The sequence below is a fragment of the Schistocerca nitens genome, chromosome 3, assembly GCF_023898315.1.
Source record: "Schistocerca nitens isolate TAMUIC-IGC-003100 chromosome 3, iqSchNite1.1, whole genome shotgun sequence".
Classification (NCBI taxonomy): Eukaryota; Metazoa; Arthropoda; class Insecta; order Orthoptera; family Acrididae; genus Schistocerca; species Schistocerca nitens.
The window spans coordinates 482,887,612-482,903,885 of NC_064616.1; the positions used below are offsets into that span (position 1 = coordinate 482,887,612).

Below are 16,274 nucleotides of genomic sequence, written 5' to 3' on the forward strand. Positions count from 1 at the left end.
AAAGTGCTCGCGGTAAACATGAAGATCAAACTTGTATATATAACTTCTTACTCTTCATATAATTTCTTGTCTGTTATTGCTCCTTTCATTCAACGTAAGTCAAGTAATTCCTCGGTTACATTGTAATTACGTCTCCTCACACAAAGACTGCCTACGGGTCAGTATCTGAAACCTTAGCACTTTCATCAAGCGCTGAAGTGTAAAATAAACATTCTTCATTTTTGATTAGAGTGAAATTTCAGTATCTTCTGCCATGTCGTCAACTCGTGGTGCAGTGGTTTGATGTGACAAGCTTGTATTTTTCGCTAACGGTATCTGGTCTGGACACAGTGTGATGCAAATATTTCCAAACATTTTTTGATGAATACTTCATGAGACAAATGTTTTCTCCTTTGGCAATAGCTTCTGCTATTTTAAAGCTTAGTTTTGCTATATTTTCTGAGTTTTCTTGTTGTTTCTTAAACATGGCTTGCTCTCCGGTCATTTTTTTCCGTGAATAGATTCGATTGAATCTTATTTGGCCACTATATTCATCATACTTAGAAGCATGTTCCGTGTTTCGTAGGATAATAGCGCTTTTTGTTGTACGCCTTCCACACTGATATTGTCATTACATATGAGACACATTGTGGTTCCATTTTGTTGAATCACAATATATACTTCAGCCATGTCGGTTTGAATGCACGACGTTCTGCGTCAACTTTCCGTTTTTTCATGGATGACCTGACTGCATTAACAATCATGGATCGTTCATTGATAATCAGTACAGCCAACAAAAACCTATCGTCGTAATCACATGAGGCTTCTGGAACAAAATTATAAATATACTCATCAACCTCATTGCTCGATCTTAAAACCAAAATAAAATATAGGTAAATAAGTACGAGAGAGGCGAAGTAGGTCTCCAAAAAACGTGAATTATAATAAAACTGAATTCTTCTTCCCTAACCGTACGCGCGTCGAAGGGACAGATATATTTATATTTCGGCATCAGTTTACAAGGTTAAATTACACTTTAAATTTCCAACGCTTTGGTGCTCGTAAACGAGCGTCGTTTTCGGACAACGTTGCCGCATTCCATTCTATTCCACATCATGGAATTCGACGCGAAACATGTGCGACAGAGGTCGATCGGTTCTAGGCGCTTCAGTCTGGAACCGCGCGAGCGCTACGGTCGCAGGTTCGAATCCTGCCTCGGGCATTGATGTGTATGATGTCCTTAGGTTACTTAGGTTTAAGTAGTTCTAAGTTCTAGGGGACTGATGACCTCAGATGTTAAGTCCCATAGTGATCAGAGCTATTTATGTGCGACAGAGAAAATGTACGCGGAAGAGTGGATAATAAACAGTAGTTGCCATGTATGTTCACCGAACAAGCGGTATCACTGGCAATATGGCCGCCATACTAGGCGGAATGTCAGCAGCTCGCAGAAATGCTGGAATCATGGTGAACATACGCCGGACTACTCGGCTGTATTACTCGGCCCCACGGCCATATTTTCAGCCACACATTGCCAGAAATATTATGCTCGTGTACAACCCCATTACAAGCAGATTTCACACACGGCCACATACACAGCCGCCCACACTATGCCACACGCATCTGTCGCTTTTATAACTAGTATGTTAACTAATTAATAGGCGACCTCTGGCGTTAACTACACTATTGGCCATTAAAATTGCTACACCGAGAAGAAATGCAGATGATAAACGGGTATTCATTGGACAAGTATATTATACTAGAACTGACATGTGACTACATTTTCACGCAATTTGGGTGCATAGATCCTGAGAAATCAGTACCCAGAATAACCACCTCTGGCCTTGATACGCCTGGGCATTGAGTCAAACAGAGTTTGGATGGCGTGTACAGGTACAGCTGCCCATGCACCTTCAACACGATATCACAGTTCATCAACAGTAGTGACTGGCGTGTTGTGACGAGCCAGTTGCTCGGCCACCATTGACCAGACGTTTTCAATTGGTGAGAGATCTGGAGAATGTGCTGGCCAGGGCAGCTGTCGAACATTTTCTGTATCCAGAAAGGCCCGTGCAGGACCTGCAACATGCGGTCGTGCATTATCCTGCTGAAATGTGGGGTTTCGCAGGGATCGAATGAAGGGTAGAGCCATGGGTCGTAACACATCTGAAATGTAACGTCCACTGTTCAAAGTGCCGTCAATGCGAACAAGAGGTGACCGAGACGTGTAACCAATGGCACCCCATACCATCACGCCGGGTGATACACCAGTATGGCGATGACGAATACACGATTTCAATGTGCGTTCACCGCGATGTCGCCAAACACGGATGCGACCATCGTGGTGCTGTAAACAGAACCTGGATTCATCCGAAAAAATTACGTTTTGCCATTCGTGCTCAGAGGTTCGTCAATGAGTATACAATCGCAGGCGCTCCTGTCTGTGATGCAGCGTCAAGGGTAACCGCTGATAGTCCATGTTGCTGCAAACGTCGTCGAACTGTTCGTGCAGATGGTTGTTGTCTTGCAAACGTCCCCATCTGTTGACTCAGGGATCGAGACGTGGCTGTACGATCCGTTACAGCCATGCGGATAAGATGCCTGTCGTCTCGACTGCTAGTGATACGAGGCCGTTGGCATCCAGCACGGCGTTCCGTATTACCCTCCTAAACCCACCGATTCCATATTCGGCTAGCAGTCATTGGATCTCGACTAACGCGAGCAGCAATGTCGCGATTCGACAAACCGCAATAGGGATAGGCTACAATCCGACGTTTATCAAAGTCGGAAACGTGATGGTACGCATTTCTCCTCCTTACACGAGGCAGCACAACAACGTTTCACCAGGCAACGCCGGTCAACTGCTGTTTGTGTATGAGAAATCGGTTGGAAAGTTTCCTCATGTCAGCACGTTGCAGGTGTCGCCACCGGCGCCAAACTTGTGTGAATGCTTTGAAAAGCTAATCATTTGCATATGACAGCATCTTCCTGTCTGTTAAATTTCCTGGTGTAGCAATTTTCATGGCCAGTAGTGTGTTAAGCAACGTCCAACCAGTGCAACAGCACAGTGTGTCTCAGTGACTGAACTGAAAGAAAGAAAGAAAACGAGCGAGCAAGCGAACGATGGCGGGTAAGGATATCACGACGCGACGCCCTTGCGGCCAACGTAGCACGCGCATGTGCCACTGGTGGGGAAACGCGCGGCAAATATCATGAACGGAAGAGGGCAGGTAGTAGGTCAGCAAGTACCACATTGCGTACTTGTTGGCACCCGGGCGCAGTCGAAATAACAGGTTAATTTTTTCAACGGTGTTCTCATTTAATACTGTGATTCTACACAGAGTACGCGAAGGAACTTGCCCCCCTTCTTGCAGCGGTGTACCGTAGGTCTCTAGAAGAGCGTAGCGTTCCAAAGGATCGGAAAAGGACACAGGTCATCCCCGTTTACAAGAAGGGACGCCGAACAGATGTGCAGAACTATAGACCTATATCTCTAACGTCTATCTGTTGTGGAATTTTGGAACACGTATCATGTCCGAGTATAATGACTTTTCTGGAGACTAGAAATCTACTCTGTAGGAATCAGCATGGGTTTCGAAAAAGACGGTCGTGCGAAACCCAGCTCGCGCTATTCGTCCACGAGACTCAGAGGGCCATAGACACGGGTTCCCAGGAAGATGCCGTGTTTCTTGACTTCCGCAAGGCGTTTGATACAGTTCCCCACAGTCGTTTAATGAACAAAGTAAGAGCATATGGACTATCAGACCAATTGTGTGATTGGATTGAAGAGTTCCTAGATAGCAGAACGCAGCATGACACTCTCAATGGAGAGAAGTCTTCCGAAGTAAGAGTGATTTCAGGTGTGCCGCAGGGGAGTGTCGTAGGACCGTTGCTATTCACAATATACATAAATGACCTAGTGGATGACATCGGAAGTTCACTGAGGCTTTTTGCGGATAATGCTGTGGTATATCGAGAGGTTGTAACAATGGAAAATTGTACTGAAATTGAGGAGGATCTGCAGCGAATTGACGCATGGTGCAGGGAATGGCAATTGAATCCCAATGAAGACAAGTGTAATGTGCCTCGAATACATAGAAAGAGAGATCCCTTATCATTTAGCTACAATATAGCAGGTCAGCAACTGGAAGCAGTTAATTCCATAAATTATCTGGGAGTACGCATTAGGAGTGATTTAAAATGGAATGATCATATAAAGTTGATCGTCGGTAAAGCAGATGCCAGATTGAGATTCATTGGAAGAATCCTAACGAATGCAATCCGAAAACAATGGAAGTAGGTTACAGTACGCTTGTTCGCCCACTGCTTGAATACTGCTCACCGGTGTGGGATCCGTACCAGATAGTGTTGACAGGGGAGATAGAGAAGATCCAACGGAGAGCAGCGCGCTTCGTTACAGGATCATTTAGTAATCGCGAAAGCGTTACGGAGATGATAGATAAACTCCAGTGGAAGACTGCAGGAGAGACGCTCAGTAGCTCGGTACGGGCTTTTGTTGAAGTTTCGAGAACATACCTTCACCGAGGAGTCAAGCAGTATATTGCTACCTCCTACGTATATCTCGCGAAGAGACCATGAGGATAAAATCAGAGATGAGAGCCCACACAGTGGCATACCGACAATCTTTCTTTCCACGAACAATACGATACTGGAATAGAAGGGAGAACCGATAGAGGTACTCAAGGTACCCTCCGCCACACACTGTCAGGTGGCTTGCGGAGCATGGATGTAGATGTGTCTGAAAAATTAACTTTGTCGGTCTGTGGCGGCCATATAATGGACAGCCCTGATCTAAGCATATAATTATTTGCGCCTTATGGCACTACTCATTCCCAGAATTGCAAAAGCCTGTTAGTCAAACTCAGAGACAAAAACATCTATGAATGTAATTACTTTAGCATCTGCCGTTTATCATCTCCAACTGGAAAGGAATCAAGCGCAATGTGCAGCTTTTATTATGCTACGTCCACTGCAAAGTCTCATCTCAGATTATTTTTGTTGTTCCATATAGGAAATAAGTATTCTGGTAATTGTAGAATATGGACAACAAATAACTGTTTACGGTTTTTGATGTTGCCGAGCAACACTTATGCAATAATTTTTAAATGGACATGCCGCCATTTGACTGTACTGTTGTTTATTTAATTACGACCCAGGTAATTGCCATTTTCAAGTGATTGAGTTTGTCATTAACATTAATATGACGTGCTCCTACTATTAGTTACTGATATTTTTACAAGATGATTATTTTATATTTGACATTTCGTGGGGAGCGAATATTTTTCTTAATTTATGACCAAATTGAGCTTGGTTTCTTGTATTATATGTTAATGACATAAACTCCATCACTTGAAAGTGGAATAAAAGGCCGAAAACTAGGTCGTAATTAAATAAACAAAACTTCATTCTGATGGCGGTGTGTTAATTTAAAAAATAAAAAAATAATAAATATCTGTTTGCTTTTAATAATGTGAAATGAGACTATTGTAAAACCATAGCAGATTGTCCAGTATAAGCGGACGTCGCCGAGGGAAAAAATTCGTATACATTTAGATTTTTCTAGACGCGGTCATTGAAATAACACGAGGGACTGACACTAGACCTGCACTGATGGATGTCCTGCAGTGTTTGACTCAACGCTAAACCAAGCTAAAGTCGAGCAGCATTGACACCAATCAGTTCAAAATGGTTCAAGTGGCTCTGAGCACTATGCGACTTAACGTCTGAGGTCATCAGTCGCCTAGAACTTAGAACTACTTAAACCTAACTAACCTAAGGACATCAAACACATCCATGCCCGAGGCAGGATTCGAACCTGCGACCGTAGCGGTCGCTCGGCTCCAGACTGTAGCGCCTAGAACCGCACTGCTACTCCGGCCGGTCACCAATCAGTAACTCGCATTTACTGATGATGAAAGGAGACAAACCCGCCAGGGTAGCCGAGAGCGCTAATGCGCTGCTTCCTGGACTCGAGTAGGCGCGCTGGTCCCGGATCGAATCCGCCCGGCGGTTTTCCACATCCCGCTGGGTAAATACCGGACTGGTCCCCACGTTCCGCCTCAGTTACACGACTCGCAGACATTAGGAAACGTTCGCAGTATTCCGTGGCTTACACTAGACGCAGACAGCTGGGGTTCACTAATTCCGTCCCACGGGGTTCGGGGTGGCTGCAGGAAGGGCATCCGGACACCCTCTGCTACGAACACTGCCAAATCAATAGTAACACGGTCGACCCCGCTTTGACGAGGGACAAAAAAAAACTGAGGAAAGGAGACAGATAACTGTGTCACTACCAATTCAGGCCGGCCGAAGTGGCCGTGCGGTTACAGGCGCTGCAGTCTGGAACCGCAAGACCGCTACGGTCGCAGGTTCGAATCCTGCCTCGGGCATGGATGTTTGTGATGTCCTTAGGTTAGTTAGGTTTAACTAGTTCTAAGTTCTAGGGGACTAATGACCTCAGCAGTTGAGTCCCGTAGTGCTCAGAGCCACTACCAATTCAAAAACTTTTTTGTACTTTTAGCTATATTTCACTCGCAATTATGTATGCTCTAAAACTCCTCACGGTAAGGAACCCGAAATCAAACGTTTTCACAAGATGATTTGTAAATCAAGAGCACGTAGGTGCCAAATAGTGTCATTTCACAATGACTGTCCCGAATTATGAAAATGTAAAGGGTTTATTAAGAAACTAAGATGCTACACTACCAGATTTTTTAAACATATGCTTATTTAAGTGTCAGGAAGTCGTTTCTGAAAGTATTTGCATGGAGTGTAGCCATGTATGGAAGTGAAACATGGACGAGAAATAGTTTGGACAAGAACAGAATAGAAGGTTTCGAAATGTGGTGCTAAAGAAGAATGCTGCAGATTAGATGGGTAGATCACATAACTAATGAGGAAGTATTGTATAGGATTGGGGAGAAAAGAAGTTTTTGGCACAACTTGACTAGAAGAAGGGATCGGTTGGTAGGACATGTTCTAAGGCATCAAGGGATCACCAATTTAGTATTGGAGGGCAGTGTGGAGGGCAAAAACCGTAGAGGGAAACCAAGAGATGAATACACCAAGCAGATTCAGAAGGGTGTAGGTTGCAGTAGGTACTGGGAGATGAAGAAGCTTTCACAGGATAGGGTAGCATGGAGAGCTGCATCAAACCAGTCTCAGGACTGAAGACCACAACAACAACAATGCTTTTGAAAACTGAGAAATGTTATGGAACTAAAACCGAACGTAGACTGTATCTTATTTCACAAGGAAATTAAAACTTTTGTGGAAAAAATAAGTTCAGAAGATGAAGTGGCGTAGTATTACATGTCGTCATGAGTTTTTACAACGTGAAAATCGGAGAAGTCGACTTTCCTGTTTTCGCCGTCCCGGCCCGGCGCGAAGAGAGGATGTAGCGTAAATGCAACTAGGCACCCGGCGAAGAGCGAGGTAAGATTTGCTAGCTGCCAGCAGCACGGCTGCAGCGTAAACGTATCCTAGGCGTGTAATACGTGCTCGGTTACATCCAGCACAAGTTTCATTTGTCGTCTGTCTGTAATCATGCAGCGTGAGGAAGCCAATGCAACAACAGTTAAGACTTGAAAAATGTATACACATTGATGAACCGGGAAGGGGTAAAAAGCGAAGTATGGAGTAGACATGTTGGCTGTAGCCTGATACAGAAAGTCTACTGGGTACGTATCGTGCATGAATGACTTACTTAAGGAAACACGGTTGTAAAAAAAGTCTCACACGGACACTGCTCCTTCGTGGATACCGGCAATAATAAAAAGTAATATAGCAGCAAAGCATGTGGCATTTTGTGCTAAAGATACAAGACCTGTTGGTGCGGTTTCTGGTGGATGTTTCAGATAACTAAGCCAAGTATTAATAGATATCGATGCACAATATAGAGAAGCCATCGTTCGTTGGCATGCCACGTTCCTCTTCTATAAGTAGGCATGTCTAAATACAGGTTGATGATACTAGAAACAACATAATGCTTTCTGTTATTACGGAAGTTTCTAATAACGTACCATACGTGCTGCGACAGTTGATAGGTGGACTGATTTGCGTAATAAGGTTTCGTTACTTCACGCTTACAGCACATTACATAAACACAGATTGGCCTCCTGTGAATAATGTTCAAAAATGGCTCTGAGCACTATGGGACTTAACATCTATGGTCATCAGTCCCATAGAACTTAGAACTACTTAAACCTAAGTAACCTAAGGACATCATACACATCCATACCCGAGGCAGGATTCGAACCTGCGACCGTAGCGGTCACGCGGTTCCAGACTGAAGCGCCTAGAACCGCACGGCCACACCGGCCGGACGAATAATGTTTCATTTGCAGATAAATTCCCGGATGTTAAGAAGACAGAAGTAAATATTATAAAATAACTGAAAGAGAGGCAGGCTGATTGGAAAATTTCATCGGACATGTTGCAAATTTTCTCATTGTCTCTGACCGGGGTGCCAATATAATAAAACATTTGGAAAATTACGGAAAGCTTCCTTGTCCTGTCTATTGTATAAACAAAGACTGTTTCTTGTTAAATCATTGGCCGAACATCGCAGCAACAATAAATACGTACTGTAAAATGCATTGTATGGTTCGTAAAAAAAAAAGGCCTGTGTTCATCTCTGAAGTCTTCTCTCAAACATGAGGGCTGTATATATTGGAATAGCTTGTATATGATGCTGGAGCCCTTAAACATTCATTATAATGATGTTGCTGTTTCGCTGAAGGAAGAGTGTTCCACTTACAAATTACAGGGGATATGATAATGGGTCTGAAAGAGAACTGTGAATTTCTTGAAACCATTTAAAGACGACGCAGATGAATTAGAAGGCGAAAAATAAACTAAAGTCCAGTTGCTTCTTTTGCAGTTTCACGGACTTAAGCAATTCTGCAGTATACAAGACAGTAACTGTGAACTCAGTTTAATTACTGCAATTCCATTACGATACCAGGACAGGGCAGATGTGTGATCAACAAGCATAATTGATGTATACTAACAGATACACACTTTTTAACAAGAGGTGATAGGGTTAAAAATAGAGCCCTTTCTACGTGAGAAGGTTGTAATTACTTTCAACCATGAAATTGCTACGTGTATGTGGCAGTCTTTCCGCTATTTCCGAATGCTGGACGTAAATAAAATGTGGGAAGTTCTTAGCAGAGTACGATAAATGTGTGCAAGGTATGCAGGAACAGCATGGAGTCATTAACTCGATAGTTTTTCCATCGTTAACACTAGTGTCTTACAGTCAAATGAAAGTATTATAATTCGTATAAAATTTCAACGTGAAACACTTTTTTCTTGGTACACCTTCCACGTTCATGATTTCCGCGTCAGTTCTGTATTACTTCTTCTCTCTCTCTCTCTCTCTCTCTCTCTCTCTCTCTCTCTCTCTCTCTCTCTCTCTGTGCAATGTGGTTGCCACCCACAGAGAGAGTGAGATGGTTTCGTGGATTTGAAGATTAACAAATCGTCCACAGCTGACGAAGTGGACCTCTATAATTTAACACACGCAGGCGATGATATCTTAAAGTGATGGAACAGATAAGAAAAGGATCTATCGGGCCTGGCAGTGGTTGCAAAACATATTTCATGCGTCCCAGCAACAAGCGCACCTAGTGAAGAGTGCGTAGTAAAGTTGGCCTGTTATTAATAAATCGCCACACTCAGACCCAGAAAGCCTCGGTGATCTAATGTTGATCAACAGGAACTATAAATTCTCTTCCAAATAAATGAAAAGTTACTGTTTTAAGCTTATAATTTTCTTCGTGTGTTTTCTTAATAAAAACAGTTGTCGTTTAGATTTCAGGGATACTATTTAACGTGTACGTAGTTTCCTAATGACAGGCAGTTTTTTTTACGTGATTATACTGAAATATCAAATTGCTTTCAACATGTCTGAAGTTAACTGTGTCTTGCGTACTTGGAAATGTTACTTTTGTTCTTAAGAGAGAGAGAGAGAGAGAGAGAGAGAGAGAGAGAGAGAGAGAGACGGGGGCAGGGGCAGGGGCAGGGAGGCAGTCGTTGAGTCTGTGCAGTACGGAGTCGTGATGCGAAGCGAGGTGAGATCAGCAGCGACGAGCGAAAATGTGTATCGGACCGGGATTCGAACACGGGATCTCCTACTTACTAGGCAGATGCGGTAACCACTGCGCCATCCGATACACAGCGTTATCTCGGCATATCTCAAACCTCCACCGAACGCCACCTATCCGTAGTTCCTGTCCATTATACTCCCGTTCACTACTCGGAGATTCCCACGGGAGGTCAGATGAATTTGTGCATTCGCACTGAAGAAAGTGGATCCATTGCCCAGCTATGCTTATCAATTATACGAATGCTTTCTGTCTGTTCTTTCGGAATCACGCAGAAATAGCAGCTGTGAACCATAATATGTAAATTGAAGGGGGATCACTGCTGTCAGATGTAGCGGAACATTAAGCGGTTACCGCACCTGCCTAGTAAGCAGGAGATCCCGAGTTCGAATCCGGGTCCGGTACACATTTTCGTTCGTAGCTGCTGATTCCGCTTAATGTCCCGCTGCAGCTGACACCAGTGATTTCCGAAAGAACAGACATTACGCATTTATATAATCTCCATTTTACACTGGGATTTGCCGCGACCCATATGCGAATGTTGCGACGACTCACTTGACCTTTCACGTGGAACATCGCCTCATCGTTGAACACGAGTCTGGGGTAAAATCGTTATCTTCCAGTGCTTCCTGGAACGAAATTGGTGGCTGATAGTGCTGTCGCTTGGCCGAAAACTTCGGAGCACCTGTATGAGATAAGGTTTCTCATGTAGTCGCTTTAGCGGAATCTTCCACACAGATTTATTTGCGCTACGAAGAAATGTTTCGTGGCAGCTTTCACTGTTTCACCTGCAACTTCTGGTAGTCCGGAGGTTTCTTCTTTACAGAGACAAGCCGTAGACACCATCACAGAATCCTTTTGACGGATTTATGACTGTATGCTGTAGTGTCTTCGGAACGCACGTTGCGTAGTAGTGACGGATTCAGTCTTCTCATAAGGCAACAGAAAACATGGTTTCTATTGGCTAGTCGCCATTTTGGAAACTGTCATTACTCTGCCGCCTGGTAAATTACAGTGAAACCTGCCGTGACATAAACAAAATTTCAAATGTAAACTGTGGTGTCACTGCCAGACACCACACTTGCTAGGTGGTAGCTTAAATCGGCCGCGGTCCATTAGTACATGTCGGACCCGCGTGTCGCCACTGTGTGATCGCAGACCGAGCGCCACCACACGGCAGGTCTCGAGAGACGTACGAGAACTCGCCCAGTTGTACGACGACGTTGCTAGCGACTATACGGACGAAGCCTTTGCTCTCATTTGCCGAGAGACAGAACAGCCTTCAGCTAAGTTAATGGCTACGACTTAGCAAGGCGCCAATTGTATCAGTGCATGTATCATACGAGTCTTATTTGTATCGCCACAATCTCCAGATGTATAATCAAGAACGATGTATACAAGGACGGATTAAAAGTTAAGTAGTCCAGAAGGTACCTATTTTCTTTATAGTATTCAATACGTATCCTGTTCCAGACTTGACGCCAGTCGGCGTGTGTGTACGCGTGCCTTTCGGCTTCCTCCTCAGTGTGGCGTGACTAGGTTGTTACGCCACAACATAAACTGCATGTAGCACTGGACAGGTACACACGAACGGCCATCTGTCCGATGGAGCATAAAATGTGATTTATTTGAAAAGACCACCTGTCGCCACCGTGACATAAACAAAATTTCAAAATGTAAACTGCACGTAGCACTGGACAGGTGATTTATTTGAAAAGACCACCTGTCGCCACTCAGTGGACGCGCAGTTGCGCTATTGGCGTGCAAATTCCAGTCTTAGTCGCCGAAGAACAGCAGTCAACATGGGTGCACGAACCAAGCGCCTGTTGCGGACGCCCATACGCAGCAACGTTTGCTGAATGGTCGTCTGCTCGACGTCTCTGTTGGTTTTATTATAGTCTCTGTTGGTAGCCCCTTGGTTCATCTGGGCGGTCGATTGCTCAACAGTTGCACGTCTACTCGCCCGTACACGTCTCCTTAGCTGTAGTCCATCCCTGTCATCCATGACCCGTGGCGCACCACATTTGCCTCGGCACCGATTTTGGGTAGCGCTCTTTTGTCATGCATGGTTATCTTAACCACTGCGGTTCACGAACGGTTTACAGACTTAGCCATTTCGGAAATGCTTCCACCCTTGGTCCGAAAGCCAATGATTATGCCTTTCTAGACATCAGATAAATCGCTCTGTTTCCGCATTACGACAGCGACTGCACTGTTATCCGCGAGATGTGAAATCTTTATATCATCCACTGTTAGAGCTGCCACCTGCGCATGTGAGTGGTTGTTGCACGTTGACGTCGAATATAGGCGTTGGTCGTATTAACGTATCTGAACAGTCTACTCGTATATTCGAAGGTATGAGAGGTGAATGATTTGTAAATCACCCTGTACTCCGCGGCCGGTTCGACCCGGTCCTGTTTCCTTTCCTGCACGGTAGACCATAACACTAGTTAATCTAGCGAGTTTAGAGCAGCTTCCAAAGTTTGTTAAACATTTAGCTGTCTTCTCTCTCCCGAGCGTTCTCATTGGTTCAGTCCATTCTGCGGGTAACGAAATTACTAAACATGTGATCGTTTTATATTTCTCAAACTAACAACTGGAATGCTCCGGTAACGTCACGGGAAACGCACTGAATACCACGTGCAGTGAAAGCATTCGCTAGCACTAGGCTGTTCTCGGATACGTACAGCTGTATATATCTGTGTAAGCCACTGTGCAGTGCTTGGCGGAGGGTGCTTGGTATCACTATTAGTCATCCCCGTTCCTGTTCTACTGCAGATTGAGCGAGGGAATGACGACCGCATGCGAGCCTCCCCACGAACCATAATCTCTCTCACTGTGAACTTGCGCGTCATGAACGTAGGCGACGGTATTTCTTCTATAGAGTTCGGCAGAAGGCTCGTCTTTTTGCCTCCAAGAATTCCCATCTAAATCACAGTGCATTTCCGTATGAAGCGGTAACAAATCTAGGAGCAAAGCTCGGAATTACGTGGACATTCTCCTACAATTCGACGGAGTGAAGCTCTCAAGCCGTCGATCATCACTCCAAATTTGGTAGCACTGGCATTCTGTACGTAATCTCTCTTATAGACCCAGTAGACTGCTAAAAGTCTCCCAATAAACCGTAGGTGGCCATAAACCTGTCCTACAATCCACCTTCTGTGCTCGTTCAGTTTCATGTCGTTTCGCAACGCTACGGCCGGGTATTTAGTTGAAGTGACTACGTCAAGCAGCATAAGATTAATAGTGTACTTGAACGTTTTTCCAGTGTTTCACCCAACAATCAGCATTAACTTACGTAAATGCTTTCGGGAATATCGTTGTCCTCCTCCTTCTTCTTCTTCTTCTTCTTCTTCTTCTTCTTCTTCCTCTTCACTCCCTACATACGGAATGTCCTAAGTTCTTGGCACTTTCGAAGGCCTACCTAAAATCCCTTTGAGGCCGATGACCGTCTTGACTACGGAGGTCTGCCGCACCGCACATAACATAAGAAATGACTCTGCATAAAAAAAACTGATATAATCATTACTCCTCAAATAACCATTTCATCTCAACGTGGAAAAGATCAGTTACGTGGGGTGAGGACTTTTTTACATTCAAATGAAGTACGTTACTACTCACGTCAAGTAAATGCAGTAAAATTTTAAAGGAACCACCAAAATTGTTGTAATGTGTGTTGATTAACGGACAACCAGTTTCGTTCAGGCGACGATTTTCGCTACCCGGATGCTATTACATTAGCTTAAGGGAAGGATCCTTGGCGTCCTTCCATTAACCCAACGTAACTGCATCTGTGCCTTTAAGATGATCGCTTGACGTAAACCAGTTCTCTGTAAATCAGCAGACTGTACAGTATCTTCTCGTGATTTCGTGATGACATTCTTTAAATACATTGAAGCTGTGCAGCACAGTTAAGAAAAAATACGAGTACATATTTTGTATTAAAGTGGGTGGTAGTTCGGGGCACTCAGGCACCCAGGCACCCAGTCATCCAAAGTCACCGTAGAGCAGAGCTCAAGCTGACCTGGAGGAACAGGAACCTTACGTTAATCCGTCACATAAATAACTCCCGTCCCCTCCCCTCCCCTCCCCTCCCCTCCCCTCCCCTCCCCTCCCCACCCCTCCCCTCCCCTCCCCTCCCCTCCCCTCCCCTCCCCACCCCTCCCTGTTGAAACACGTCTTACCGTTCACAGCTGAGCACATTATAGAAGGGTTTTCAGTAATGGCGGGCACTCCGGAAAATTGTCTCTAGAATAGTGAAGAAAAGCTGAGACAGAGTTTAATGACTCTTTCACCAATCGTGCGAGAGGATGGTTGCGACAAGAAGGGAAATGCAAGATTCCGTGACAATAAATTAGAAAAAAAAAACGTGTATATGACTGGGCTACCTGTAAACTAAAGAGCACTTCCACCAGTCGAAACACTTCAAAGAAATACAAAGGCGACTTCTGAGGCAGGAAGTCGTAGAAATCTGCAGTGGCTCAACAAATTTAATTGCTTGTGAATCTTGGAAGCCCCACTAGTTGCGGGCCAGCGGAACAGACAGAGAGCGAAGAATAACGGTCTTTAAAAAACAGGGAAAAAATACTATAGGCAATCGTCTCTGTATTAAATGTCCTTCACTTCTGAAAAGATTATTTTCGAACAGAAGCAAGGTGGTATTTGCCAAGCTCGTACAAAATTTTAATGTTCTCTTTCTAGCTTCTCAGCTGGAGAAGAGAGAGTTGAGTCTGCACAGATAGGCGGGTTTTGTAATGAACTGCAGTGCGAATAACGTGAATTTCTTATATTTGTGGTGGGAGGGAGAAAGGTGTTTAAGGGATAGGGTTAGTGGTGAAATGCGTGATCACATATTTTTTAGGCAAGGTTTCTGATCCCTGACGTAAGTCCATTCGGTACAAAACTTCTTGCGCTTTCTGTGGAATGAAATCCGCAAACAGAACACAAGATGTACTATCACAGTCGCAGTTGCACTTCTTGCGCAGCTAAGGGTGGGTTGAGGATGTGAAGGGAGTGACAAGCAAAACAATTGCAAACGAACTGTGTTAATGTCGAACTCATAGTGTTTGTGGGTGCTTGGTTTATGGGTGACAATCGTCATGACGTATATCCTCTGTGGATGGGCATGGCAGTAGGAAGAGGTGACATGGAAATAATAGCCTTGTTGTGATTTCAACCAAACGTGTTACATCGCTTACTATATGGGAGAAGTATCAGACGTAGGAATTGAGTAGGGATAGGGAAGGAAATGGGGCGACAAGAAAGCATGACTCTGGAACGCCTGGATAAATGTCAGCAGACTGTGGTACACATATGGGTTACTATTTAGGGTAAAATTCAGTGGCAAAAACACACCAGAGCACCGCTAGTAACGAGAATGGAAGTTGGGAGGAGGTGAAATTTAAAAATAATGTAAAAAAGTCCGTTGCATATCGTCTTGCTATGTTGATTGGAGTAAGTTTAGATATTTCATAACCGGAAGTGTGCCTAGGGCTTTATATGTAGTGACTGGTTAAAAATGAAACTAAAATGATATTTGTGATAACATTTTGTGTTAAATTAATATTTCAGTGAATATGAAAAGGGTGTTTCTATTTACTTTAAACACGAATAGTGTAGGTTACGCTTTACCGTGACGGTTTTCGATATCAGTTGAAACTACAACTTCACTGTTCAAACGCAAGTTTTTTTTTTAATTCCACCTAAACCTGTATCGGTAGGTGGATTTATGTCTCTCGATAAGACGTGTATGTGTTGTGTGCACGGTTTTTGGGCACTGTCTCCAGTGGCCACAGGGTCCTTTTCGTATTGTGTTCACATCACATACATCTACTTAATTTGTATTTACGCTAAGGTATGAATAATCTGCATTTATTTTCACTCTGTAGACTGGAGCCATTCGTTCTAACATAGTATGGGATAAATAAATAAACTAAGGAACGCCTTATAATAAGCTAGTAAGAGATAAATTGATAATTCTGTGTATTTATGTTGTCATTTGTAAGATAAATTTGGGGTTACCCAGCGGGCTTACTACTTCCTATTTTGGAACAGTATTGAGACAGCTCTGGCCGTCGTCTTAAAGCAGTGACAATGATAGCCTCAGAAGCTCTGACTGTGGATTCGGAATAGCAGCCGGCCGCTGGTGGCCGAGCGGTTCTGGCG

General features: G+C 44.1%; 1 protein-coding gene and 1 non-coding gene across 6 annotated transcripts in view; one reads left to right on the forward strand and one right to left on the reverse strand.

Annotated features, from left to right (window-relative positions):
• The window catches only part of LOC126248410 (synapse-associated protein 1), a 339,042-nt gene that overhangs the window by 71,836 nt on the left and 250,932 nt on the right, over positions 1–16,274 (forward strand). The window lies entirely within an intron of this gene.
• Trnat-agu (transfer RNA threonine (anticodon AGU)) lies at positions 10,106–10,178 on the reverse strand. The gene has a single exon. It is a non-coding gene; the product is annotated as a tRNA-Thr (tRNA).